The sequence below is a fragment of the Chroicocephalus ridibundus genome, chromosome 5, assembly GCF_963924245.1.
Source record: "Chroicocephalus ridibundus chromosome 5, bChrRid1.1, whole genome shotgun sequence".
Taxonomy (NCBI): domain Eukaryota; kingdom Metazoa; phylum Chordata; class Aves; order Charadriiformes; family Laridae; genus Chroicocephalus; species Chroicocephalus ridibundus.
In genome coordinates this window covers 74923813-74950607 of record NC_086288.1, presented here as the reverse complement: position 1 = coordinate 74950607, position 26795 = coordinate 74923813, and the positions used below count along the sequence as shown (strand labels likewise).

Below are 26795 nucleotides of genomic sequence, written 5' to 3'. Positions count from 1 at the left end.
TACGTATTTCATTTATCTTAGGTCAAAGACAGTAAGAATTAATTTAAAAGAGTCTTATATACAGATTTCGACTAAATATTGCTCTGAAATAATGGCAAAGTATTTATAGTAGGATCCATTGCTGGATCTGTACTGGATTTTAAACATTAAATCAGAGTAGCATTTTGCATCCATTCTGTGGGAAAATGGAACTGTGACGTACCCAACACCACTGGCAGACATCACTCACACCAGACAGAACCAGTGTGCTAAGTGCACTGCTGTGATTTATTTTAGGCTTATATGTCAGAACAATACAAAACAACATAAACAGGAGTACCTAGTTCACACAATGTAAGTAAACTCCATCTGCAAGGCGTGATCCCAGAAGCATTAAACAGCGTTCTGTGCTCTGAAGTTAGTGGTGTTAAGATCACCTCGCATTCCTTGGGCATACTTTCTGCACCCTGCAGATCCAAACACCACTTCCTTCAAATATGAAATCCACAAAATAATAAGTCACTGCAAAGTCACTATAGCAGCCTTGTTACAGAGCACTACCCTTTGACATTAAATGTAGATACTCCCGCCAGACATTCTGAATATACACTGTCCATGTCAAGATCGTATAAATTCTAACATCTAACATTATTTATAACTCAGGCAACTAATGCCAGAGAGTTCCCTTTTCATTCTTGGCTTTAAATAGCACCACTACATTTAATGCATCAGGAATGGAGCTTGAAGAACATTATAACCTTCAACTGGCTAATTTTCTGAAAAGGTTTTCAAATTTCTCAGTACTTTTTAAGCAAGTCAATAAATAGCTTGATTGCTTGTAACATCTCACAGGTGAAACATGACCAAGACTTTGAAACAGAGCAAAAACCAATACTGACCTTGCTAGTCACACACTGATTTCCAAGTGGCCAAGCAACAGCTACGGGAAGTGACCCTATGTTAGCCTAACCATGCGCTGTGGCCTTCCAAAGAGCTTACAGCATCTTCTGAAGATACATAGAAAACCCTTTGTGAACTTCCCTTAAGAAAGAAGCATTCTTTTGTATCTTAAATCACAGCTATGCATGACAGTTGCATAACCACGATGAAGGCTGCTGCTTCGCAGATCTATGTAGATCTGACTTAATGCATAAAGCTTGAAACATTGGCAAGTCTGCCTGAAGAAACCAGATCTTCTCTTGGTATAAATCCAGAACAAGTTTAGCAATAGCAGGAGAGTCATTTCATCAGAGTGTAAAAAAAACCATGTAAGACAGCACAAGCATAAGTTAATAAAGTGATGAATATTCTGAAAATAATAAATGACATATGGAATAACACAAACATCCCAGACAAAGCCCAACTTGTGAGTGTGCATGTGTGTATCTGTACTCGCAGACAGCATGATGGTTCTTTACTTGCAACTTTTTCTTCAGTATAAATTGTCTGGTGGATATTAGAAAAGCTAGCAGCTTAGCAGTTCCATAGTTCTTCCAGGAGTCTGTTCTCCTCATAAAAATCCGAAGTCGTTTGAGCATTAAATTGCATTTATTGCACCTATGAAACTACTTCACTGGCTACCAAATGGCACAGAGGAACACACCACGTAAATGTGGCATGCACTGAAATACCTGCAGTATCAACTGATGTACTAGTTATAATAAATTACTCACAAATGTGTTTTCAGGATAATTTGGATCAAACAGCAACTGGAAAACGGTTGGGACAGCCCATCACTTCCCCCACATGAAGACTGGGTGAAATCCATTTTTCTAATTTCACTCTGTTGTGGCAGCTGAAAGCCCCATAAATTTATAACTTTTAATTCTGTCTTCAGTGAACACAGAACATCTTGATAAACATTTTATACCACCTCCTCCCCTCAGTGACTTTCTTCCTTTGCCACATCCAATGATCCTGAATGGCATGCTCAACTTCTGACCAAGAACATCAGGGGATGTCACACAGGTAATTAAGACTTCCCTCAAATATCCTCTATTATGTATTGAACTTTAGCAACAGAGAACATCAGCAATAGAGAACATCAAGCACATTTAGTTACCAAATTATCTCATATTTATGCTGTAACTGCACATTCACACCTTTCTTCTTTTTTATCATCCATTAAGTGAAACAAGATACTTCTCCCCTTGTTTGTTCCTAAATCAATCACTTTTTCTAAACGTATAATACAAAAAATTAGCCTCATCTCCAGCCATGCTGTGAATAACTTGTGGGGAAAATCCCATAAAACACTAGATCCTAATAACAGCCAATTCTATTTACTTAAAAACCCACCCCAAATGTACAAGCCAGGCCCTCAAAAGTCCAGACACTGCAAGTAACTAGACTAGTTATCACCAGAGAGATATCCTTCCATATATATTGTGTGTATGTGGGTTTGTGTGTGTGCTTGAGTGCAAACTACAGTATTTCTTGGATTGCTTCTCAGTGCTTACCATGCAAAAGGATAGCTTATTTCTGGGTGGCCTTGCCTTCATTGTTATTATGGCTGTATCACAATTTTGCAATAAAACTGTCCTCCCTCACTTTGTCATGAGCTCTGGAGGCAATGGCAGCAACTTGAGTTCAAAGTGCCCATTTGTGCAGAGACAGGATCTGGCCACAAACCATTCCCTACTTGCGCCAAGAAAAAAAGGTGGCCAGGAGAGATCTGCTATCTCAAGGGCCAAAGCCAGAAAACAGGTTGCTATTTGAAATGCAACGATCTAGCTTAATCTCGTGGGAAATTACAGCCAGCAAAGGCATATTTTACCAACTGTTTGAGTAAAGCTTCTGACATCTGATACCTTCTTGTTTAAGAGAGTAACTCGAATATGCACAACTCCTTTTGTGTAAAATATTGAGTGGCAAAATGCCATAGAAATTACTTCTATTCTGAAATGCCACCGCTTCCCTTACTACTACTAGATGGAATATTTCGCCAACTTACTGATGTTTATTCAATATGATTAATAGGTTAGTAGCATTTGTAAACTGTACTTGGTTTCATAATGCAAGAAATTTTTGGCACAAAGAGTAATTACACATTCCTCATAGAAACACTATTAAAACATGAAGCTTTAGTTGTTCTGGATTAGCAACAGATACTCATAGAATGAATTTTGTTATATAAAATTAAGATAAACGGTGTAAAATCCTGCATGCCTAATCTAAAAAAATTCTTAGCTAGTTTAAATGATAACCAACTTGTCAGCAAGCATACCTTGGCTAAGATCCTTTTTCATCTATGCGTTGCTTTACTGGCCTTCACAAAATGCCACTTCGGCATACAGTTGTCAAACTACTGCTCCTTTATTTCTGTCCCCAGAAGTGCAGCCAGCAATGCACGTGCATTTCTCATGTGGAACTCCAATTTCCAGCAGCTGAAGAGGCTAAAGCAGAACCAAACGTTCCCTGTGCTCAGACTGCCATAACTTCCAGTCACTTTCTTTTATTTCCCTTTAATCTTGGCCTTTTTTACACATTTCACATACATACTAAGTTCAAATTTTCATTCTTTTCTGCCTTCTTAAATTATTATCTGCAAAGAACAAAAACAACACAAACACAAAGAACACAGTTTCATCTTAAAATCTTGTATGGACTCAATAGAGTGGCGTGGACATTGATGAGGGGATCTCATCAATGCTTATAAATATCTAAAGGGCGTGTGTCAAAAGGATGGGGCCAGACTCTTTTCAGTGGTACCCGACAAAAGGACAAAGGGCAAAGGGCACAAGCTGGAACACAGGAAATTCCGTCTCAACAGGAGGAAAAACTTCTTTACTTTGAGGGTGGCAGAGCACTGGAAGAGGCTGCCCAGAGAGGTGGTGGTGTCTCCTTCTCTGGAGACATTCCAAACCCGCCTGGACGCGTTCCTGTGCCACCTGCTCTGGGTGACCCTGCTTTGGCAGGGGGGTTGGACTGGATGATCTCCAGAGGTCCCTTCCAACCCCGACCATTCTGTGATTCTGTGACATCTTTTTATCCGAATATCCTTCCCTTTAACTATCACCTCTCACGAAAACATACCTTTTCTAGCACTGAAATATCATTCATATCCATCTAAATATTACGCTTGTTTTTCAGAAGTAGTGTGCAAACAGTATCACATGCCAATAGTAACTTTCAGACACATTATCTGTTGGTGCCAGAGTCCATCTGGTAACACGAGAAGTGAACTGGATGCATTGTTAGTAATATGAGACCCAGACAAAACGTCACTCTAATTTTGCAATACGTGATTTTCAACAAGTACTGAGAGATGCCAAGGAATGCATCATTATTGACTGCCTTGTTTAACTGCAATTGTGATGATTTTGTGAAAAATCCAGAAGAGAAAGGTGGTCTGATGTGATAAGCGCTCTTCAAAGAGTAGTAGAGAGTTCTATCTGTTTCAGCAGAGGTTAAAAAATCCCACGAGCATCTTAATAAATTTGAAAATTTGCTTGAGTAAAGCAATTTTTAAATGTTAATATTTTCCTCAGTAGATTGGAATATCAAAAGCCATCACATAACACATTATATTTAAATGATCAATTTTAAGTATTCATTTCAAAAATAAAACTCACCTCAAAAGAAATTTTAAAGAGTTTCTGGTTGTTTTCTATTTTAACTTAGAGCACTGTACTAGATGAATGAAAGTAGAGCAATTCACTAGACAGGAAGCTACTGAGATACAGTAATTGCTCCACTATGAAAATGTTCTTGAAAACATTTTAAATTGCTTCTAGTTTTATCCTAAGAATCCTTTGTCTTGGTTCTAAAAAAACCTAACAGAATTCTAATGATCAAAAGAAAAACAATTTAGAAATACTTTGATGATAACAGAAGGAAAATCACTGTTGTACTCCAGCATTTCTCCACTGAAGTCTAGAAATGACAGGTCAAAGCACCTAAATACCTCCAGTTCACAAACTTTATATAGGCTTCTCAAACAAAGCATCCAGAGTTCCATGTCTGGTACTGAACTACCCAAAACATTATCTATCCATATCTTGGTAAAGAGAGGAAAAGAAGAGGAGAAGAATGCAGCAGTTACTAGTCTATGCTTCATCCATTAATAACATGATTTTTTTCAGCTTATTGGGTCTGAGGTGATAAACAGCTTTGAAAAAGCATCCTTCTCAAATGCTATCAATTTGGTATACTTAAAATACAAATAACAAGCTCTAATTAAAATAACAAAATAGCATGGAAGTTTGGAAATCCAAGGCAGGAAGTCTGGGTATTCATAAAAGGACACAAAGGGCAAACAGCTCTTCAGGATTTTCTGGATTAACACTGCAGTGCCTTTGCGCTTACTAGCAAAGTTTTGGTGGTGTACAAATTAAACACATTTTTTGGTGCTAGACAAATATAGTTTTAAAAATCTATCATAATATGCACAGCAGAATTTCCTGCCAGAATGAAAGTTAAAAATCAACCTTTTGAAGATATACCATATGACCCACCTGGAATTAATTGACATCATCGTCTGATTTAGGCAGGGATTTCCCTAAAGACTAACCTCCTCTCTATTTCCAAACTCTGCAGGTAGAAAACTTTAAAATAGAAGACAAAATCAATGAAAGCTGCTATAGCACTGCAGATACTTCTGGAAACCTGCTACAGAAGGTTGTTGTGTGCAAAAACATTTGCATTTACCTCCGAATGACAGTCAAGGTTCTACCTCCTCACGTGTAACTCTCCAGCAGTGCTAGTAGTCATCCTAACTCACTGATTATCCTTAAAGGTACACTGGATGGTGACAGGCTACAGCCTATTGTTGACATGATATTGAGAGAAATCTTTGAAAACCCTGAGAGTAAAAATATGAAAAAGAAGTGGTGTTCTTCTAGCCATAAAACATAAATAGGTATTATGAAATTTTCAAGGCAACTTATTCTACAGTCATATATAGCTAGGTAACGTTCTAAGCAGGAAGGCTAAGACTTCACAAGGCTACAGTGGAACATATTTCAGTTACTCTAAAATTCCCTACAACTGTAAAGAGAAATGAAAAAAAATAATCTCCAAAACATTAGAACTGATTCATTACCTTCAAAACTGACCTTAAAAAGAGGTTTTTTCTGATTGGAATTACAAACCTCACCACAACAGACAACTATACAACAGTTAGGAATACTTCTAATACTTCTAAAAGGATGTTTAGGGCAGGCAACAGCTAATGGATGAATTGTCCAGAGCAGAAAAAATGGGTTTACTCTTGAAGGACATCAGTAGGCTCGGCACTGGACTGCAATGTTTCATATGAAACTGGTGATAGTTATTAAGCCAAAACATGAGAGAAGGAAAAAAATGCAGAAAATAGAGCTACTGAGCCCAGAGATCAAACAGATCAAAGACAGCTACTCCTTCAAAATAAAGCCCCCATTATTTATTTTCTAAGTGTAATTTTGGTCTCTGCTGTGATAGCTGTGTGAGTGTGTGACATTAGAAATTCTGTCATGACCTAGACATACATCATCCAAACAGGCAGAAAATGCCTCTGAGAAAGCAGAGACAACTACTTTATCATTTTATGCCTATCACCATAAAATATACACTGGGATCAGTGATGTGATGACAGTGCCGTGACTACTTCAAGAGTTAAAGTAATTTCACACTGCCTTTCATTCTACCTGTTCCTAAAGCTCTATAATGCAAATTCAGAAAAAACCCAACCCCTCAGAAAGCTATTTCATGTGATTAAAGTTGTGTTCTTCTAACAGATTCTCTTTAGAACCTGTTAGAAAAAACTTGTTTAGAAAGTTTAGAAGCTGATTAGAAAGAAAACACATAATTAGAGCACAAAAGTATTATTCAGCTGGGGAAATCATTAAAATTATGAGTCTGGCTCTTCCTAAACTTAGCTTAACTCAATTTATGCATACTACTTTTTTTATTTCTCCCCTTCTTCCACAAAGGACAAAAGACCAAACGAAATAATGTTCACAGTCTTAGCTGCCTGGAACTAAAACAAAGCCCATTTGGAGAAGCTTGTGTAAAAGAGCGGAGATGGACTCTAAGTGAACATGAGTAGTGTTCAGAGGATTTCTTTGTTCAAAGTTTATCAAACTGGCATACAAGGAAAGCACAAGTAACAAGCACATGCTGGATAAAAGGCTATTTGGAAAGGGCAATCAAAACCAGATGAGAAGCCATGGATATGGAGGAGTTAATTTTGGGCATTGGTATGAATTCTGAAACAGTATAAAAGATCAAAGAGAAGCTACTGACAGTTTGGAGTATGGCACACACCCCCCCTCAAATGAATTGAACATCTCCTAAAAATATAACTGGGTATTACATGCACTCTTACTCTTTGTCTTGGTATTAGATGTTAGTCACAAATTATTCCTCATGACTTCTACAGTTAATACAACTTATCAATGCCCAGAGACAAACTAAATTATTATGCAAGTGAATGGCCACTGTGCTGGGAAATATTTTTAACAATCAGATGAACTGAAAATAGAGAGGAAGGAAGGAAGGAAGGAAGGAAGGAAGGAAGGAAGGAAGGAAGGAAGGAAGGAAGGAAGGAAGGAAGGAAGGAAGGAAGGAAGGAAGGAAGGAAGGAAGGAAGGAAGGGAGAAAGAGAAAGAGAGAGAGGGAGAAAGAAAAGAGAGAAAGAGAGAAAGAGAGAAAGAGAGAAAGAAAGAGAGAAAGAAAGAGAGAAAGAAAGAGAGAAAGAAAGAAAGAAAGAAAGAAAGAAAGAAAGAAAGAAAGAAAGAAAGAAAGAAAGAAAGAAAGAAAGAAAGAAAGAAAGAAAGAAAGAAAGAAAGAAAGAAAGAAAGAAAGAAAGAAAGAGAAAAAGAGGGAAAGAGGGAAAGAAAGAAAGAAAGAAAGAAAGAAAAAGAAAGAAAGAAAGAGAAAAAGAGGGAAAGAGGGAAAGAGGGAAAGAGGGAAAGAGAGAAAGAGAGAAAGAAAGAGAGAAAGAGAGAAAGAGAGAAAGAAAGAGAGAAAGAGAGAAAGAGAGAAAGAGAGAAAGAGAGAAAGAAAGAGAGAAAGAGAGAAAGAGAGAAAGAGAGAAAGAAAGAGAGAAAGAAAGAAAGAAAGAAAGAAAGAAAGAAAGAAAGAAAGAAAGAAAGAAAGAAAGAAAGAAAGAAAGAAAGAAAGAAAGAAAGAAAGAAAGAAAGAAAGAAAGAAAGAAAGAAAGAAAGAAAGAAAGAAAGAAAGAAAGAAAGAAAGAAAGAAAGAAAGAAAGAAAGAAAGAAAAATAAAATTTGGGCTGTAGCTGATGAGCCATTTTCTTTTCACATCTGTCAGCTTTTCAGATTACAAGCAGTGTTTTGTATTATAGCTAAGAGTAAAATGACTTGGTGACCCCATTTATTTGGATAATTCTTGAGGTTGATGTGGCTCAAATTCATGGAACTAATTTGTCTGGATAACAGCTTTACAAAGGTTCAGAAAAGTCTAGACATTTTCACTGTGGGAAAAAAAGAAGCACAATCACTTTTATACAAACTTTAAAAATAATATCCTGCAGTCATCCTTTCATATTGCAAATTGTACTTCTAAAGTCAACAGCAGATAAACTGAAGCAGTTGAAAGCAGCAGTGTTTGTACAACACTGGAAGGTATCAAGGGAGATGGAAACAGCTTTTGATTCAACTATTTTGCAAGAACTGACACAGCAAAGCAGTGCTATAGGCTCCACACAATTTTTAAGGTAAGTGAAATTTTACCTAATGATAGTATAATTAAAAAGTAAGGTACTTCTCAAAGAACTAATTAACTATAAAATTTCCTATCCACACTGATGGAGGCTCAGGCAGCAGAGCTGTAAGATTCATGAGAAGTTTGAGCACAGTTTCTAGCAGCCTAGCACAGTTTGACTAACGAGAGAAGAAAAAAAGGAGGCAAGGGAAGAGACAAACATTGTATTTGATTTTTACATCACTCCCTCTCACTACAGCTACAATTTTAGCTTAGAAATAGGTTTTAAAACTTAGCTCTAACGTACTTGGCCTGACTCCATTCTGGCCTGCCAAACTATGTTCCAAAACTGGTTTAACTGGAACCATGTTCAAACACTGTTGCCAAGCTGTTTTTGCTCCAGAACAGGAGGGGAAGGAAGACTCAGCATTTATTTCTTTAAAAAAGAAAAAGAAAATACTTAATGCTTTATCCTTGATCCAGAAATTCAAACAGTTATGTATAATCAAAAAGACTGAAATCCCTTCAAAATTAAGGGCTTTGTTATAAAAGCACTTGAATTTACTACAGATTGTAGCCACATGGCAAAATCATTTCCATAAATACACTTTGAGTCCTAGTTAGTGAAACAAAAAACTTTTCATCCGTGCTAAGATAAAAAATACCTCTGCAATTATTCATACTGCAGTAACACCCAGCTCAGGATCAAGGCTTGTCCAAGTGCTGAATCTAAGAAAAACCAATAGTGTGAGAAAAACAGAGGTAAAACAAGCAAATACAAGTAAAGCGCGTGGGATGGTGGGTTCATCTGTCTTCCTACTGATGTGTGCAGTCAATTTCCCTGACTCTGTCAAAACAAGAAGCTCTAGTGTAGCCATTGCTACTAATACCTTCAAACAAGAATGGAAACAGTTTGTAAAGTTCATCTTTCAAACACCGTTCAGTTGATTCAGGCCAGAAATTGGTTTTTTTCACCTCACAATTCAAGCTTGGCCGGCTGCTTCCTGCAGAATTACTGTTTCAAGAGTCAACTGTTTGCCCAAGTGGAATCCAATAGGATTGTTTCCTGACTAAATTCTTACATCCAAGTTTCTTTCTCTGATGCTTCTTTGGTTATGCAGGTCCAGTATTTTCCATTATGTACCAAATGCGACCCCTTCAAAAATTGTCTTTACACATCCCTCTTTTTGGTAAAGCTCCATCAGCTAAAGATCCACAGTCAGTCTGGAATAAGAAATTCTTGGTTTTGAGTACTAAATTTCATCCGAGCACATATGCACACCAAGCACAGCCCAGTAAAAAGAGTTTTTATTTGACTTAGACGTCATGGTGCCATACTGGACTACTGCCAAGGTGGAGATAGGTAATGACATGGTGCTAGAATCTTATTTCTCTTTCCGACTGTTAGCACCAACACAGAGTGAGTGCATCAGTCTCAGAGGTTGGAGAGCAACAGTGGGACGCGCTTCGTTCAGGACTAGCTGTAGAACTGTCGCCAGAACAAGTTTTGAAATACAATGTGAAAGAACAAGAGTCACGTACAAGTGAAACCCCTCTGATACCACAGTCAGTGCAAGGCTCTGACTGCAGCATGTATAGGCAGAGCTGAGCCACCCTCGGTATGTTTACAGTGGCATTTCTGCCCAGATCAGATGCATATTTTAGAATTATTCTCCCAGTCATCCTGACCAGTCACTCTGCTTTGGTTCACTCCATGGAGCAATCCTGAACCATCCTTTTGGATGAAAGGAAATTGGACTATGTGCTTCAGAACAGCACGTAATCCATTGTAACATCTAGTTCAATCCTTGGGACCAGACAAAAGCTAAGCTGAAGTCACATTTCTCCCACACATACCAAAACATAAGTGGTGTGGTCAGTAACTCCAGAAGCACCACAAGTTTTCCTGCAGAGCTGCACCAGTTGCTGAAGTAGACACTGCTGCTGCACACAGGTAACAGTGATCCTCAGCTGCGAAGGCTGGTCTGCCAACCCACCTGAATGCCAAGGTGCTTCCCAGACAGCTAAGCTCTGTGCTGCCACTGCTTCATCAGCATTTATGGCATAATTTGAACTAACACCTCAAGCTGGCATTTCCACCAAAATAAGTGGTGTACACTGACTGGATGCTCCTTCCTGCTTTCTTTCCTTGGGCCAACATAAATATTTCTGTGGCTGCAAAGTGAATCAAACTGGGGAACAGAGCCACAGTAATAGTCAGTAGGTATGAAGAAACAGTCGGTTCTGACCCAGATTAGTTTCCTGATGAAATTTACTACTGAGCTGCACAAGCTCTGGTACCAGCATTGCTGCAGGATGACATATGGAGAAGGATAAACTGCTGCAGGCAAGTGGCATTGCTTCTTTTGTTGGCCATCCCAGCTGCAACATTTGTGAAATGACACACTTAAAATAAAATCCTTTGTGGTGCAACCATAACTCTAGGTAAGGACAGGTTTATTCTCAAGCAATGCAGAGCTGTCAGACAAGCTAAGAACCTGTAAATGCCAGAACAGCCTGAATGGCAAGACTGAAGTCTAGAATGTAACACTGCTGCAGCGTTGATGGTGGATGACTCATAATTATGAGTCAAATCCCATCCCTTCACTGGCAGAAACACATGCAAAAGACAAATCCATTTTGAGTAAACTTGGACAGGCCAGTTGTTCAGTTTGGAGCATTACTGGTACATGTTAGGGAAATAGAGACATTTAGAGAATACCAGTTTTAAGAGTTACTTTAAGTCTTATTCCATTCCAAGTTCTGTGTAATGAACCGAATACTGACACCACACCCTGCACCCTGATGTGGCATTCGCTGTCTGATGGGAATGCCAAATGAACCTCTGACTCCAAGTTCCTTGATCTGAAATTCAAAAAGTATAATTAGGCTTCTACAGAAGCAATATAGACACTGTTAGTTCTGCTTTACTTCTAAGAAAATGCTTCCCAAGTTCTATTTCAGTGTGTCATTTATTTCAGTGTGAATACTCTTATTTCAGTGTGAATTGTAGGAATAAGTAGCTGAGAAAGACATGGATAGCAACCTACAGAGGCTGCATTTATGTAGGAGGGGATTATTTACTTATTTTTTTCAGTCTTCGGTTACCACAGCTGTTATCTCAGTTTCTGGAGGAGACTGTTATGAAAGCTCATCCCCACCATGTGCTGAGATGGTCTTAATACATGAACTTGGAATTCAGGTAGGAGGAACTGCTGAATTCTAGGGCTCGTTTATTTAAATCAATAGTAAGTAGACTTCTCCCACTTCCCTTTTGATATAAATTTCATACTGGTAACTGTCCACCTGGGTCAAAGGGCTTACTTAGTATATGCCTTTAAGTACATAGTATATGTCATAGAATCATAGAATCATAGAATCTTCATGGTTGGAAAGGACCTTTGAGATCATCGAGTCCAACCAACCAACCTACAATCTCTGCCACTAGAGCATGCCCGGAAGTGTCACATCTAGATGTTTCTTAAACACCCCCAGGGATGGTGACTCAACCACCTCCCTGGGCAGGCTGTTCCAGTGCCTGACCACTCTTGCAGTAAAGTAATTCTTCCTAATATCTAATCTAAACCCCCCCTGCTGAAACTTCAGACCATTTCCTCTGGTCCTGTCATTATTTACTTGGGAGAAGAGGCCAACACCCACCTCTCTCCAACCTCCTTTCAGGCAGTTGTAGAGGGCAATGAGGTCTCCCCTCAGCCTCCTCTTCTCCAAACTAAACATGCCCAGCTCCCTCAGCCTCTCCTCATGTGACCTGGTCTCCAGACCCCTCACCAGCCTGGTAGCTCTCCTCTGGACACGCTCCAGCACCTCAATGTCCCTCTTGTACAGAGGGGCCCAGAACTGAACATGGTACTCGAGGTGAGGCCTCACCAGTGCCGAGTACAGAGGCACCATCACTTCCCTGCTCCTGCTGGCCATGCTATTCCTGATACAAGCCAGAATGCTGTTGTCCTTCTTGGCCACCTGGGCACACTGATGGCTCATGTTACGCTGGCCGGCCACCAGCACCCCCAGGTCCTTTTCTGCCGGGCAGCTTTCCAGCCACTCTGCCCCAAGCCTGTAGCGTTGCTTGGGGTTGTTGTGACCGAAATGCAGGGCCCAGCACTTGGCCTTATTAAACCTCATACAGTTGGCCTTGGCCCATCGATCCAGCCTGTCCAGGTCCCTCTGTAGAGCCTTCCTACCCTCAAGCAGATCAACACTCCAACCTAGTTTGGTGTCATCTGCAAACTTACCGAGGGTGCACTCAATCGCCTCATCCAGATCATTGATAAAGATATTAAACAAAACTGGCCCCAAAACTGAGCCCTGAGGGACACCACTGGTGACTGGCCACCAAGAGGATTTCACCCCATTAATCACGACTCTCTGGGCATGGCCATCCAGCCAGTTTTTAACCCAGCAAAGAGTACACTTGTCTATGCCATGATTCGCCAGCTTCTCCAGGAGAATGCTGTGGGGGACGGTGTCAAAGGCCTTACCAAAGTCCAGATAGACAATGCCCACAGCCTTCCCCGCATCCAGAAGGCGGGTCACATGGTCATAGAAAGAGATCAGGTTGGTTAAGCAAACAGGCTGTGGCAGGCATCCAGGCAGTATCTTCTTCCTACCATCCAAAAGTAAACTGCTCATGCTGTACAAGCCTGAAGTCACACATAAAACAGCCACACACTCATCCTCATACAAAACCAGTCCTTTGGTTGTTCTTTGGATTGTTTGTTCTTTGGATGCAGACTTGCTAGCCAACTTAAGATTCACTAAAGAAAACAAAAAAAACCCCACTCTGTATCAGCCAAGATCTCTTTTATTTGTAAAAATCTCCAACATGCCATTGCTAAATTCCCATAGTCTATTAGACAATACAATGCTGCCATATTATCTTTACTATTAAGCAAGATCCCAGAAGAGGCTGAAGATTCAGACATGCTTTCTTGATAAAGGTCTTCAATGATACATACAAGGAACGAAGAGAGCTTCTCCTAATGGTTAAATAAATACCAAAGTCCAGAAAAACAACCCACACAGAAAGGGAGCAACATTTTTGTGATTTCCATTCTTCTCTGCTTAGGATGATCAGCTACTCCTCACTATACAGCCTGGTGTGGGATCGTATTCTGAAACATCAACTTGAACACTGCTTCGCGTTTTGCAGCCTTGGGTGGGATTTTAACACTAGAGTTTCGCTCTTCCTGGTCTGAAGCATATCACACTTCTCCATTTCTCGAAGGCTGATACAATATCAAGCTTTGCCTCTTTGGGCAAGAAAAGATGTTTCTTGTAATGGCTCCTAGCTCAGAGTCCATGCTTAAAAAGTTATTTTTCTGTTCTGCCCGGTAATTTACCCAATTTACCAGCAATACTGAACCAAGCCAAATAAATTTCAGCACAACTGTATCAGTCACAGAAAAAGCTAATGTCAAAGGCTGAAGTATTTTTGATGGGCCAATCCAACTTCTCCCCTGCTGGGCCTCTGGAGTAGAAATCTGTGGTAAAATGTTCAGCCTTATGCAAGTTCCTGGCTGACTCAGTTCCACATCCAGGCAGACGATATCTATAGCTTATCCAATTCACAGATTTATTCCCCAAGTTGAGTTTTGTGGCTTTTTTTTGGTTGTTGTTGTTTTTCCTGAAATCTTGCTTGCTAAATTTTCTAAGAGAAATGCAAAAGTTCTCCAGTTTCAAGCCAGCAGCCATGCCAGTTGTTTATGAGGATGCCACTTCACAGAAGTAGCACTGTGAATAGAATTGTTATGTACCACTGTTTCAGGTCTTCCATCAATGAAGATTCTATGTACAGCACTTGCAAGCTTGTCTCCCTAGAAAGCAGATGTTCCACCAACTACTAATTTTCCCTTTTGACTCTCATGATCTGTTTTCACAGGTTTGTAATCTCCTCCAGCAAGGTGGAGAAATTCAATGTTGCATATCTCAGATGCCCTGCTGTGCACTTCCAGAGTCCTGTTTCCCTGAACATAGCAGGAGGCAACGTACAAGGAGCGAGCTGCTTTGCTTTCAGTTCCAGGCTTCTTTCCAGCCATGACTTCCAACTCCAAGCTGTCCCTCCAGGGAACACTATGAGCACCATTCACATCATTCTGTGTTTCTGCTGTCTTTCTGCCATCTTCAAACAGTTGCAATTAAACCAAGTCACTGTCTGACTGTGTGTTATCAGCAATGTTTGTTATCAGATCCTTAGAAACCATATGGAACACTGAAACCCACACTTTTATTAGCTAGGTTTCAACTATGCTAAAATACTAGGTTTCATTGTTCCCTCATTTAGATTAAAGGAAGATACTTATCCCACTCACCATCTTCTACAGGACAAGTGGTACCAATCATCAAGCAGTTGCTTGGACAAATACATTGTAATATTACATGTTTTCATAAACAGGCACAAGAAGATAATTTTGAAGAACTACGATAGCTTATAATAGCCTACTAATAAACACAAATGAGAGCTGGGGTGAGGGGGGAGAGCGGAAAGAAGAGGGATGTTTTGCAGCTTCAGTAATTTCACTGGTTCCTATGGAAATACTCCCTACTTAAAATGCCAAACCAAGATGAGAATCAGGTCAAATACGCAGTAATGGAACTACAGTTATAGTAAAGATGTAACAGATGTGAAGTAGGAACTATCCAAAATACTTCATTAAAAAACAGTTTCACATACAAGGCATTTACCAAGCAAGCCTACAAGACAGCAGCAACAAAAACACAATTGGTGAATGACCTCTTCTTGATCAAAGATGTATTACTTTTCTTAGCTCCTGTTAAAAGGAATGAAACTGTGGAACTGAACTCTACAGGAGTTCCTATGTTGCAGGAAAAACATGATTCTAAATGCCCAAACTTACTCCAAAAGTCTGAGGGATAAAGCACTCCTATGACCAAAGTTTTTGCAACTAAAGCTTTCACCAGCAAAAAAAAAGAAAAAAGATGATGGTCTAAAAGGAAGGAAAGACAAAAATTAGAGAGGATAACAGAAATGACTGTATGTTTTACAGCTACATGGAGCATATTCCATAGTTTCTCCTAATGCTGCTACAATTTAAGCAGCTCATACTGCTTATTCTGTTCTCTCCTCTGAGTCCATCCCCTAGTTGTGGCTGCACAGCCATGTGTGTGGCCATGTGATAAACTGGAACAGGGAACTCATCCTTCATCAAAAGTATCCCAAGGAAAAAAATGAATTGGTTTCCTAATCCAGTTCATTGCACAGTACCACAAACAGCTGTGCAGGCACAGAGGGATGCTTACTGAAGCAGGAACAAGAGATAGCAGCCTGGAGCATAACACAAAAGCTGACACGGCTTCAGTAAAAAATGCACAAACTGTACCTCTGAGCCCGTCCAGACTGGGAAAGCTACTTGTTTCACAGAGCGTAGTGGATGCATTTTAATCAGTAACAATAAAATAGTGTAAACATTCGCTTTACATAATAAGAAAGCTGACTTAAATTTACTGTGTGGATAAAAATGCAACATCAACAGTATTTTATTGCAAATTCTGCTCTTTTTGCATCTGCTTCATTGAACTAAGTGCAACCCATCTGTTACCACATAAGACAGAAAAATAGTCAAATAGAAAAAAAAATCTTATTTAATACAAATCCAAAATTATTTGCTTAGACAGCTAATGAAGTGGAGTATATAGGCAATTAAACACCATAGAAGGCTTTACAGAGTACTACAAAATTGCAGGAAGGTTTATAAAAGTTTACATCCAGGACAATCAGAAATACAAAATGGGGTTATTAAGCCTGATGTTCAAACTAGTTGCCTCAGAATAAGGCACATGCATGTAATAAATTAAAATGGTCTAATAAAATATTTTTAATAGTTGGACATTGCATGGGAGACTGCAAACAATTCTGGACTGGATACCCAGAAGCAGTGTCCCACTAAGGAATAAATGTTGAAACAATTAGAACAGATTTCCTTCATTTAGGGGAAGTATGTTAAAGGGCTGATTTTTCTCTCTCAGACGGTTTCTTCTCTCTCCACCATGCAAAAATCAGACAGTGAATATCTCACTGCTGTAAGATAATCATTCTACCACAATACCTCGTAGCAGATCTTAACTTGCCCCACATGGTGTTTTTCAGTATCAGGCTCTACCACCATGACGAAAGCTGCATTTTCACAGGACAAATAAGGAGAAGGTTCTTCCAAATGACATACCAACATCTACTTTTCAATGCCTGAAAACTTCTCACTGTCTTGAAAATCTAAAGGAGTCTCAGCACTAGTTGGTCAATATAATTCCCACAAAAAATGCAATTTCAGAGGCTGGACATTCAGAAGAGAGCAGGGAAAACGAAAGAGAGGTGGAGAAATGAACATAAAGCAAGATGGGTAGGGAAGTCATATATGAAAATCATATCATAACTGGCACAGCTACAATAAAACTAAGCTCTAAAATCCAAATGTATGATGGTGTCCAAGCTGTGTGGCAAGGTCAACATGCTGGAGGGAAGGGATGCCATCCGGAGCGACCTTGACAGGCTTGAGAGGTGGGCCTGTGTGAACCTCATGAAGTTCAACCAGGCCAAGTGCAAGGTCCTGCAGCTGGGTCATGGCAATCCCAGGCACAAATACAGGCTGGGCAGAGAATGGCTTGAGAGCAGCCCTGAGGAGAAGGACTTGGGGGTGCTGGTGGACGAGAAGCTCAACACGAGCAGGCAATGCACACTTGCAGCCCAGAAAGCCAACCGCATCCTGGGCTGCATCAAAAGAAGCATTGCCAGCAGGTTGAGGGAAGTGATTCTGCCCCTCTACTCCACTCTGATGAGACCCCACCTGGAGTATGTGTCCAGCTCTGGAGTCCTCACCACAAGATGGACATGGACCTGTTGGAACGGGTGCAGCAGAGGGCTATGAAGACGATCAGAGGGCTGGAGCACCTCTGCTATGAGGACAGGCTGAGAGAGTTGGAGTTGTTCAGCCTGGAGAAGAGAAGGCTCCAGGGAGACCTTATGGCAGCCTTCCAGTACCTAAAGGGAGCCTACAGGAAGGATGGGGAGGGACTCTTTATCAGGGAGTGTTATGACAGGACACGGGGTAACGGCCTCAAACTGAAAGAGGGGAGATTTAGATTGGATATCATGAAAAAATTCTTTACTGTGAGGGTGGTGAGGCAGTGGCACAGGTTGCCCAGAGAAGCTGTGGCTGCCCCATCCCTAGAGGTGTTCAAGGCCAGGCTGGACGGGGCTTTGAGCAAGTTGGTCTAGTGGGAGGTGTCCCTGCCCAGGGCAGGGGGGTTGGAACTGGATGATCTTTAAGGTCCCTTCCAACCCAAACCATTCTGTGATTCTGCACGTGTTTGGGGAGGGCAGTGGAAGATCACAAATTAGTCTTCATGATAATCTTGGCCTAAAACATCCATGAACTCAAGCTCTGAGTGACTGTCACGCACTTCAGCAAAATAAAATTATTATTATTACTACTACTGCAGGTAAGCAATATCTCACTCTAACACTGTATTGCTTTTAGTATAAAAAGATAATAAAATACACTTGACAAAGAAAAAAACAGAGAATGCATTAGTGATGAAGTCACAACACTTTCCATACGGGAAAACACATTTATGAACAACTCATTCGTGCAGAAGTATGCATTTAAATAATTTTGGTGTCCACTGTGGGATTGTTCTAACCTATTTATTTTATTGTCAAGGAAATTTCTGCTAGCAAGTCAGCAAGAGTAAAACCAAAGACCACAAAGTATGCTTTTCATTCTAAAGTTCTGAGAATATGTAAACAAGCCAGCACTCAATGTTTTATGTATATCACATGTTTAGTTTTCATGCAAGGCAGAGAACAATGCAGACCTGATCAACAATGCTCATAACTTAACTTCTAAGCAGCACAAGAATTTATGCAAAATGTGACCAAAAACCTGAAGTTCTCAGGTGATCTGGGTTTTACCACATGCCTTAAAGAAGGTATCGATACTCATTTGCTCCCGTTGCAACTCTCAGGAGCAAACACCATGTGAATCGCCGTTGCTTCCCTACACAGCATCTCATCTGCAGCTACCACTGCTACAGAAAACGAACTACCAGGGAGAACCTCATAATAGTCTTTTTAGCCACATAAGTGGCAACTAAACAAGATTAATGTGCTGAAATCCCACCCAGTTGTTTAGACCACAAGAAGAGTCTGACTGGATCTGGTGGATTTGGCTTAAAGCATTTGAATACTGGAAAACAATAAGGATATCGACTTTACTTTCTGACAGGTACTTAGGTCTTTCACATAAATGGAGAAATGACAAGAAGCCACTTGGCTCTGGACAAGAAGGCAGAAAAATACAAATACTGGGAGAAGGCAGTTATGGACCTTAGGAAAAATGCTTCACCTCTATAATCTGTTTCCAAAGATGTTGGAAATAGATGCTCCAGCATGGTCAGGGTATGGGGCTGTAAGCATAGTTTGTTTGTTTACACCAGCACAAATCTCTACAGACCATTATTCCACAGGTACTAATGTAAACATGAAGTGTAGCAGTTTCTACTGAACTGAAAAATAAGTTGGGAAATGGGAAAGACAGCACTGTGAGAATATGAGGGACAGCAACTAGCCCATCTGGATTCCTTAGGAGTCAATGTGCTTTATGAATTAACTTGAAAAGATACTTTAATCTCTATTTATAGTAACTATGTGGGCCAATTCAGAATGGGGCACAGAATTAAACTAACAGAAAGGATAAGATACACTTCAAGGGATGGCAAGGACAGGTATATAGGTCACCTTAAAAGAGTGAAAACCTAAAGCAGGTTTATTAGATGCAATAGTGAAGTCTCCTCATAGATGGTGTTTTAAGAAGTACTATTTTCAACTTCTCCGGACCTTTCCATCTGATACTGAATATTATAATTGCAAATTTTATAGTATTTCAAACCAAGCACTGTGTACTTCTTGGTAATTCATATCAATGAAATTTATATTGGAACTTTTTATTGATCTTGTTCTAGATAACTGCCATTCTTCTCTTACTAGTTTGTCAGCATAGCACTTTACCTAGTGCATACCCGTGCCTTACTGAAAAATAATTTTTTGAACAATGAATTCATAAATATAAGAGGCACTTTCTACAAACAGGCCTGAAGGAAGCCCCCAGCTTGGGACTTCCCTCTTTACACAGGAGAAGACACGTTACACCTGCAGAACCCTTCTTATTGCTCACCTCCCAGGGCCCCTCCTTGAGCCTCTGTAGAGAGGGTGGTTGCAGTTCGGTAAGCAGTGCATAGGTGTAACACATCCAGAGTTTCTAAAAACAGAACATGCAAATTACAACATACCTATTACTGCAAAAACATGTAGGATTTTTTGCTGGCCTTCAATTTCCACACAACAAAAGTGATGTTTCATGATACATACTTCTTCAGTACCGCCCTTAAAAGTTCTCCCTCTCTTAGAATCTCTACAGCAGAACAAAGCAATTAAATTTTGCTACTGACTGCACACAAATACTTACTGTTAACTTTAAACCCTAAAACAAGTTAGACTATCATTACAAGGATCAAAAATACTGCCTAGTCATCTAAACTGCTGCTTCTAAAAGGCACGCTGAAGCAGCGTACCTTGAAAGAATCACATTCATGCTAATTCTATATATCCGCAAGCTGTTTCATCTAATCCACAGTGCTGAAAGTATTTCATGTCAAGTCACATCCCATTGTTTTCTCTCAACTGCGTGACAGTCCAAAAACATTCAGGGCAGAATAAAATCCATATTACACCAAATCACTCATAAACAGTGAATTCAGAGGAATTAATTTCAGTCCTCATGGGAGTAATCAGTTATCTTCATGATATCCAAATGTTACATTTTCCTTAACTAATATGGAGATGTTTCTCAACCTACGGAAACTGAGAAGAGAACAATAAATAATCCCTTCCAAATTCCATTTCAATTATTATTTATTCAATAACCACAATGCACATGGTACTGCACAAACAAAATAAAATAAACACAATCGCTTTTGCCATCTTGTCAAACAGCGTGCAAACTCCAGACAAAAAACTAACTAACTTCAAACAAAATGGGTTAGGGCCAGGGGTTAGCTACCTGAATTCACACAGCTATAGAAGACGTCATCCACATCGTTCACTGTTTCCACAATAAAGGAAATGAAGATTAGATTGCATTGGACCCAACTCCCTCCCCCCAAAAAGAGTCACATAAAGAAGAATGTTCTTTAAAGCAAAAATAAATTTATTCCATACATTTCTCAAAAAAAAATCACTTTATTCTGGAAAGCAAAAAGCACAGATGAAGTGAAGTTGTATATTAAACACAGAAGATGTTAGTAAAGTCTGGCAAAATTACTTTTGGTATTTGTCTTTTCCTTCAGTCCAGTCTCAACTGACAAATGATTCCTAGTTAAGTTCCTTGCAGAAGATCGATGAAGAAAATGTATTTATTTGGATGTCAGTTGACATCTTTCTACATTTTGTCACCTTTCTACAGCAGATAAACTGCTACTCTCCAAAAACCAGTACAATTGGATGAATCTAATCAAGTACCATCCCTTTCCGGTAGTACACCTGACAAAATAATTTTCAGAAATGAGGTAATTTAGTGAGAGCAGCCATACAAGGTTTCTAAAAACTGATGTCAGCACAAAGAGGCAAAACCACCTTGCCATTAGTGATACAGGGGACTACAGCGCAACACTGAATGATGAACACTGATTCTGCCCGTTCTGATTACTTATCAGAAAGAGCAGCTGTTGTGTGCACTCCGCTGCGTTTCTGATGAGTTGTCACAGGGAACTGAGGCCACCAAACATCACCTTTCTCTAGCAACTGCACGGAGTCCTTTACGGGTCACCTACATTAACTACTGGGTGTGGTAGGAAAAGGTAATTGAAAAAGTGAGATGGAAGAAGAACAAGAGTCTGTGGGCAACCATGACAATAATGTGATGGTTTATATATGATTGTTTCCTCAACTTTTTTTCCTGTGTGGCTGGTTTACTTCTATTTGTCAGATGCGTGCAGCCATTCAGACACTAGTAAGAGATTCTGCCCTTCCAAAATAAGTTTTGGAGAAGTCATCCTTTGGCCTGGATTCTTATGTAAACTAGTTTTAGATAATATCATGCTGTTTCAAGAAGTCATAACCCGAACTCGAGTAGCTAGCTGTTAGAAGAGCTGTGATGCCCTTCCCATTGCTATTCCATACCATTCAAAATGTGAATTCAGTGCTCTCTGGGCTACATTTTGAGAGGCTAGGTCATACTTCAGGATTCTACTAACTTTATGATATGTGCACAGATGTATACTTTATTTGTGAGGGCCTCTGTCATTAAGTTTAACCATACTAATATTCTACTCTAATTTGACGCTTAGTTCTTTGTAACATGTATTGGGTGTGCATGTATGTATATACAAAACCATCACACATATATGGGAGTCTACGCAGTCTAGGACAGAATCTTAATGGCCATAGTAAATAAAGCATAGATGTGAACATTTTTTATGTGTGCTATTACAACAGCAGGTCTCCCCTAGTTACATTCAATAAGCACAGACCCAACACCATTAGACTATCAACTTTTTAGACTGTCACAACCTGCCCACCCTCATTTCTACTCACGGTCAAGTGAGACTGATGGAAAGGATATCCATGTGCAAAGTTTCTGTAGATCCTATCTCAACATTAAGAGAGCTGCAACAATCATCTCACTAGCAGAATGCTTTATTCAAGGTAATGGTGCATTTCTTCTCCAGCTGTGTAGAGCAAGATGTCCTGAGCTAACTGCTTGTTCTGTGGTCAAGCACGTGCAATACATTTCCCCACCAGTATCCTATGTACATTCAGAAATCTCTCATTCCATACGTATGTAATCCTATGCAGGAACTAGTGAAGACAACAAAAACGTTCAGTGCATTTCATAATGATCTTCCCCTTGGAGTATGTCCACTCAGATGAATTACAATTTTGAGATCAGGCAAGATAATATTGTGGATCTTGGATGACTGTCAGCATTGACTAAACTTAGGAATCCCAGAAGCCACTTTTACTAGTAACCTTTATAACTCTCTCTGGAGTTGTAGTGGCAAATCACTTACACGAATGCTTTTCCCAGCAGAGGAGAACATGTTCATCATTTTCTGAAAGCTCAACCGTTTGCTTCCAACAGCCCCATCACTTGACTTACCCTTACTAAACTGTTTAGCTGCTAAACCAGTGGAATGAGGATGATTTTTACCCCAACTGGACAATGCACAGGTTGAAGAATCGACAAGACTGAGGATCGGAATTGTATTGTGACACTGAGGGACTGAAGGCAATGTGATAACCAGCAAAGGTGTCATAAAGGTGAGCACTTGCAGATACATGAAAACTTTTAAGACACAGAAACACGACTCCAAGTATTTTATATACTTTTTAATAATTTCAGCAGCATATAAAATAATTTTCAGTGTCTTACTATGTAAAAAGCTAATGTGAATACATGAAGTTCTGCTTTAAAGTCACAAAAATGCATACAAATGTCATTGCTAACTGTTTTCTGTATCTTTGGCTACATGGCATTAATAGATCCCAACCTGCCTGGGAAGTACGTGAGGGAAAAAGGGAAAAGAAATGGCAGAAAGTTGCTCATTCCAGAATCAAAAAAGAACAATAAGTCAAAGACAGGAGTGGTAGCCTACAATGCATGCTATATTTTAAGCTAATGCCCTACCTAATATTGCCCATGTAAATGAAAGATTCCCTAAAGGGTTCTACCATGAAGTATCTCATCCAATGAGCTGGGGAGAATTCTGGTTAAAAACAAGACAGCAAGCAAACCAGGAAAACATGCCATGTTTTGTCGGGGTTTTTTTTGGGTTTTTTTTTTTTGATATATGATACCTGTATCATCATAGACAGATGTCAAAATATCTACAGAACCAAGATGGGCAAAGATGATCAAAAGCTACATGAGTAAAGCTGAGAAAATGTTATCATCTTACAACCTCTGTGACAACTTAGGGAATGAGATTTAGCTTCAGCTCTTTTTGATCATCTGCAGTCTTTCCCCTTTGTTCGCCTCTGTCTTAAAAATAAGTCCACTGCAAAATGAACAAAAATCTGCCAAGGCACAAAAGGAGGAACTAAATCTTCACAGCACCTTTCAGTACATTTCATTTTGCAATGAATGCATGTCACACCTTTTCCCAGTTACTCTGCACTGCATGCAAGCTGAAAGATAGAAGCTATGTGCATTTTCAAGCAAACAAAAGAACACATTGACTTAAGCTGATGTGTGGGTATTCCCCACAGTTGCAGAGTTAATCTCTGCTTGATTTCCCCACACTTGTAAAATTAAGTTTCACATCTTTTCACTTAAGATACATGGGTTTTTTGCAATTATCTCCACCTAGAGGAATTCTAAGCTGCTGGATCTTTGTATTCAACATACTTACCCAGGAGTTCTGTCTGGTTTTAGTCATTGTAACAGCCATCTGCAACCACTAATTTACGAACAGAAGCCTCCCCCTTCAAAATGCATTGTTACCAAAACACTTATAAAGTGAAAAAGTACGTTTTAAAAATGTTTAAATTATTATTCTCCTTTTATCTTACCTGCCTTTTTGTACTCACTGCCACTTATTATGCCAATATATTCTTATAGCAAACATCCCCATAAAGCAGCTAATAAATGGTATCAATAACTTATGACATTGACTCCAAATTCATTGTCATCTTTAAGTACCTTGTTAACTATAACCTTAAGCTTAAAAAAAGTTAGAATTATATACAGACAGGTTGAAAATATGCTTAATACATGAATTTATTAAGAAAATGGCAACTGATTTTGGTTTAATCCACAAGTGTGTACAAAGCTAGAAGTAGCTACATATTCGTTCATATTGTCAAGTACATTTTTACTAAGGTCAAGAATATTGGTCAGACCATTTATGCATGTACACACTAGCCCACATGGTGAGCGTTGGCATCAAAACTTTGTTGCATTAAAACTTCATGAAATGCCAGCCTTCATCCAAGTCTGAAGAATCAAAAGTTGTATTTTAGTAAGAGCAGTTAGACAGAAGATTACTCCACGCATGGATAATCTTCATCACAACATGTGGCAAAAGACTAAAAGTGTACATTATTCATGCAAAAATTCACTGCACCTTTCAAAAGGTATGATTACGGCTACTTATGTCTCTGTGGGGTTGTTTTATTCCTGTCCCAATTTGCATCAGAGCCCATCAGGGTTTAGAAGAATTGCATGGGCAGGGGTAGTGCCAAATGTAACCAACTGCAGCAACCGACATCTGCTTACAGGAGTTGGGCTGGCACCATGTCTTTTTCTGACCGACTATATAGCACTTTACAGATGTCAGTGAAAACAAGTTTGGGTTTTGTATAGACCTGATGCCTATTTTTACTGTCAATGTTTTAATGCCATTAGGTAACACAGACCAGAACTCAAAACATTTTCTACACCGTGTAATCCAAATTCTAATCCAAGATCCACTGTGTACTGAATCTGCATAGTGTCTACGTGAACTTTTAATAGAATTTATTTTGTCTTTCTAACATAAACAAACCACCATCGGCTTGTTTCAATATATACATGAGTTCCATATGCCATGATCCCTTGCCTTACACTCCCCATCTCTGAAACATCTGAATGCCTCCCAATGTGTTTGTTTTGGTTTCAATTAGAAAGAATACAATGAGAAATGCGGTTGAAAGCTTTTAAAACAAATACGCATTAGGTATTAAAATGCTTGAAGCAGAGGGCGGGCTTGAAGGAGTTCCTTTTACAACTGGGGCCAAACTTGAGGAAACTTCTACCCCTTTCACAGGTAAATTCCTTTGGCTAGAATGATGTGTTAAACACCAGCATAACAATCTGCAGAAAGTACACTCACTGTCAGAACCAAGGGGTGTGATATTACACACACCCCCCAAAAAAACCCACTAGTTTATTTCAGCTGTTTTAGTGGAGTTCACCCAGACTTGCAGCAGAACCCACAGCACTCTGTCATCCCAACGGTATCATGGTGATAAACAATATTTTAAAATGAAGGATGTTGTTCTCCCGCTTCAGATACATATACATTTTAAGTATTATTTTATTGGGCTAGCTTTCCCCAGCTGCCAGTAGCGTTACACGCTGGATGACATATACATCCAACACATTTCTATATTTAAACATGCAAAGTCGGCAGAAGGGAAGGAGAACCTTATGCTTCCTAAACTTGCTTTACCACAGCTAAGGATCGCTGAAAGGCGATTCCCTCAGCTTCTCAAAAGGCCACTGCACGCTTTAAAATCCAGTCAAAACCCCTCACGGGTGGCACCTTCGGGGAAAGTCGGTGCTTGAGGGAGCTTGGCGGGAACCCAGGGAGAGCAGCTTCACTTCAAAACCCTCAAGGCAGCCGGCGGGGACGGCGACGGGGGCAGCAGCCGCCATTTCCCTCACGGGGGGTCCCAGCCCCTCCAACAGCGCACCGGGGCCTCCCGCCTGGCTGGGACGCGGGGGCGAGGGGGAACCCCTCGCCCCCGCGTCCCAGGCAGGCGGGAAGCCCCAGTAGAGCCGCTTCCCCACAACCCCTCGCCCACCCTGTCCCGAAAGACGGTAGAAGGACCACCCCCCACCCCGCCTCACAGACTTACGGATCCCGGACACGGCTCGCTGAGGTGGCGGCGGGTAGGTGCGGTGGCGGCGGCGGGTTTCTCTCAGGCGAGGCGCTCCTCCTCTCAGGAAGCCCCCATGGCCGGCCTTACCCCCAGAGGAGAGAGGGGCCGGCTAACCCCCTTCCCGCCCTCCCCTCCTCTCCTCCCCTCAGCCTCAGGCACCCAGCTCCATAAATTGCCTCTCCCTGCCAGCCTTGTCATAGTTCGAGGTGGCTGGGACTTGGCAGTTCTGCCTTGCCCACAGGTTGGAGAGGTTTTGTGCCTCCCTCTCCTGCAGCCTAAATTAATTCAAATCGTTCCCCTGGGGCAGATATCTTAAAAAAAACCCTCATTTTAGGGCTAAGAATAGTCTTAGGCTAAGAATAACTAATGCTAAGAATAACTGACATTAAGAATAGCCAGAATAAATCTTACAATCATAATCTCTTTTCCCCTGCATATATTCTACTTGCATCCTTTCAACACTATAATTTGAAGACGTCAGATCATGGGGAATACC

General features: G+C 40.2%; 1 protein-coding gene across 1 annotated transcript in view; it reads right to left on the bottom strand.

The window, feature by feature from the left end:
- The window catches only part of SLC7A2 (solute carrier family 7 member 2), a 62186-nt gene extending 35795 nt beyond the window's left edge, over nt 1-26391 (bottom strand). Inside the window, exon 1 of the mRNA XM_063336417.1 lies at nt 26276-26391. The gene's annotated coding sequence lies outside the window, so the exon portion shown is untranslated. The remainder of the gene's footprint in view (nt 1-26275) is intronic.
- Between the last annotated feature and the right edge of the window lie 404 nt (nt 26392-26795).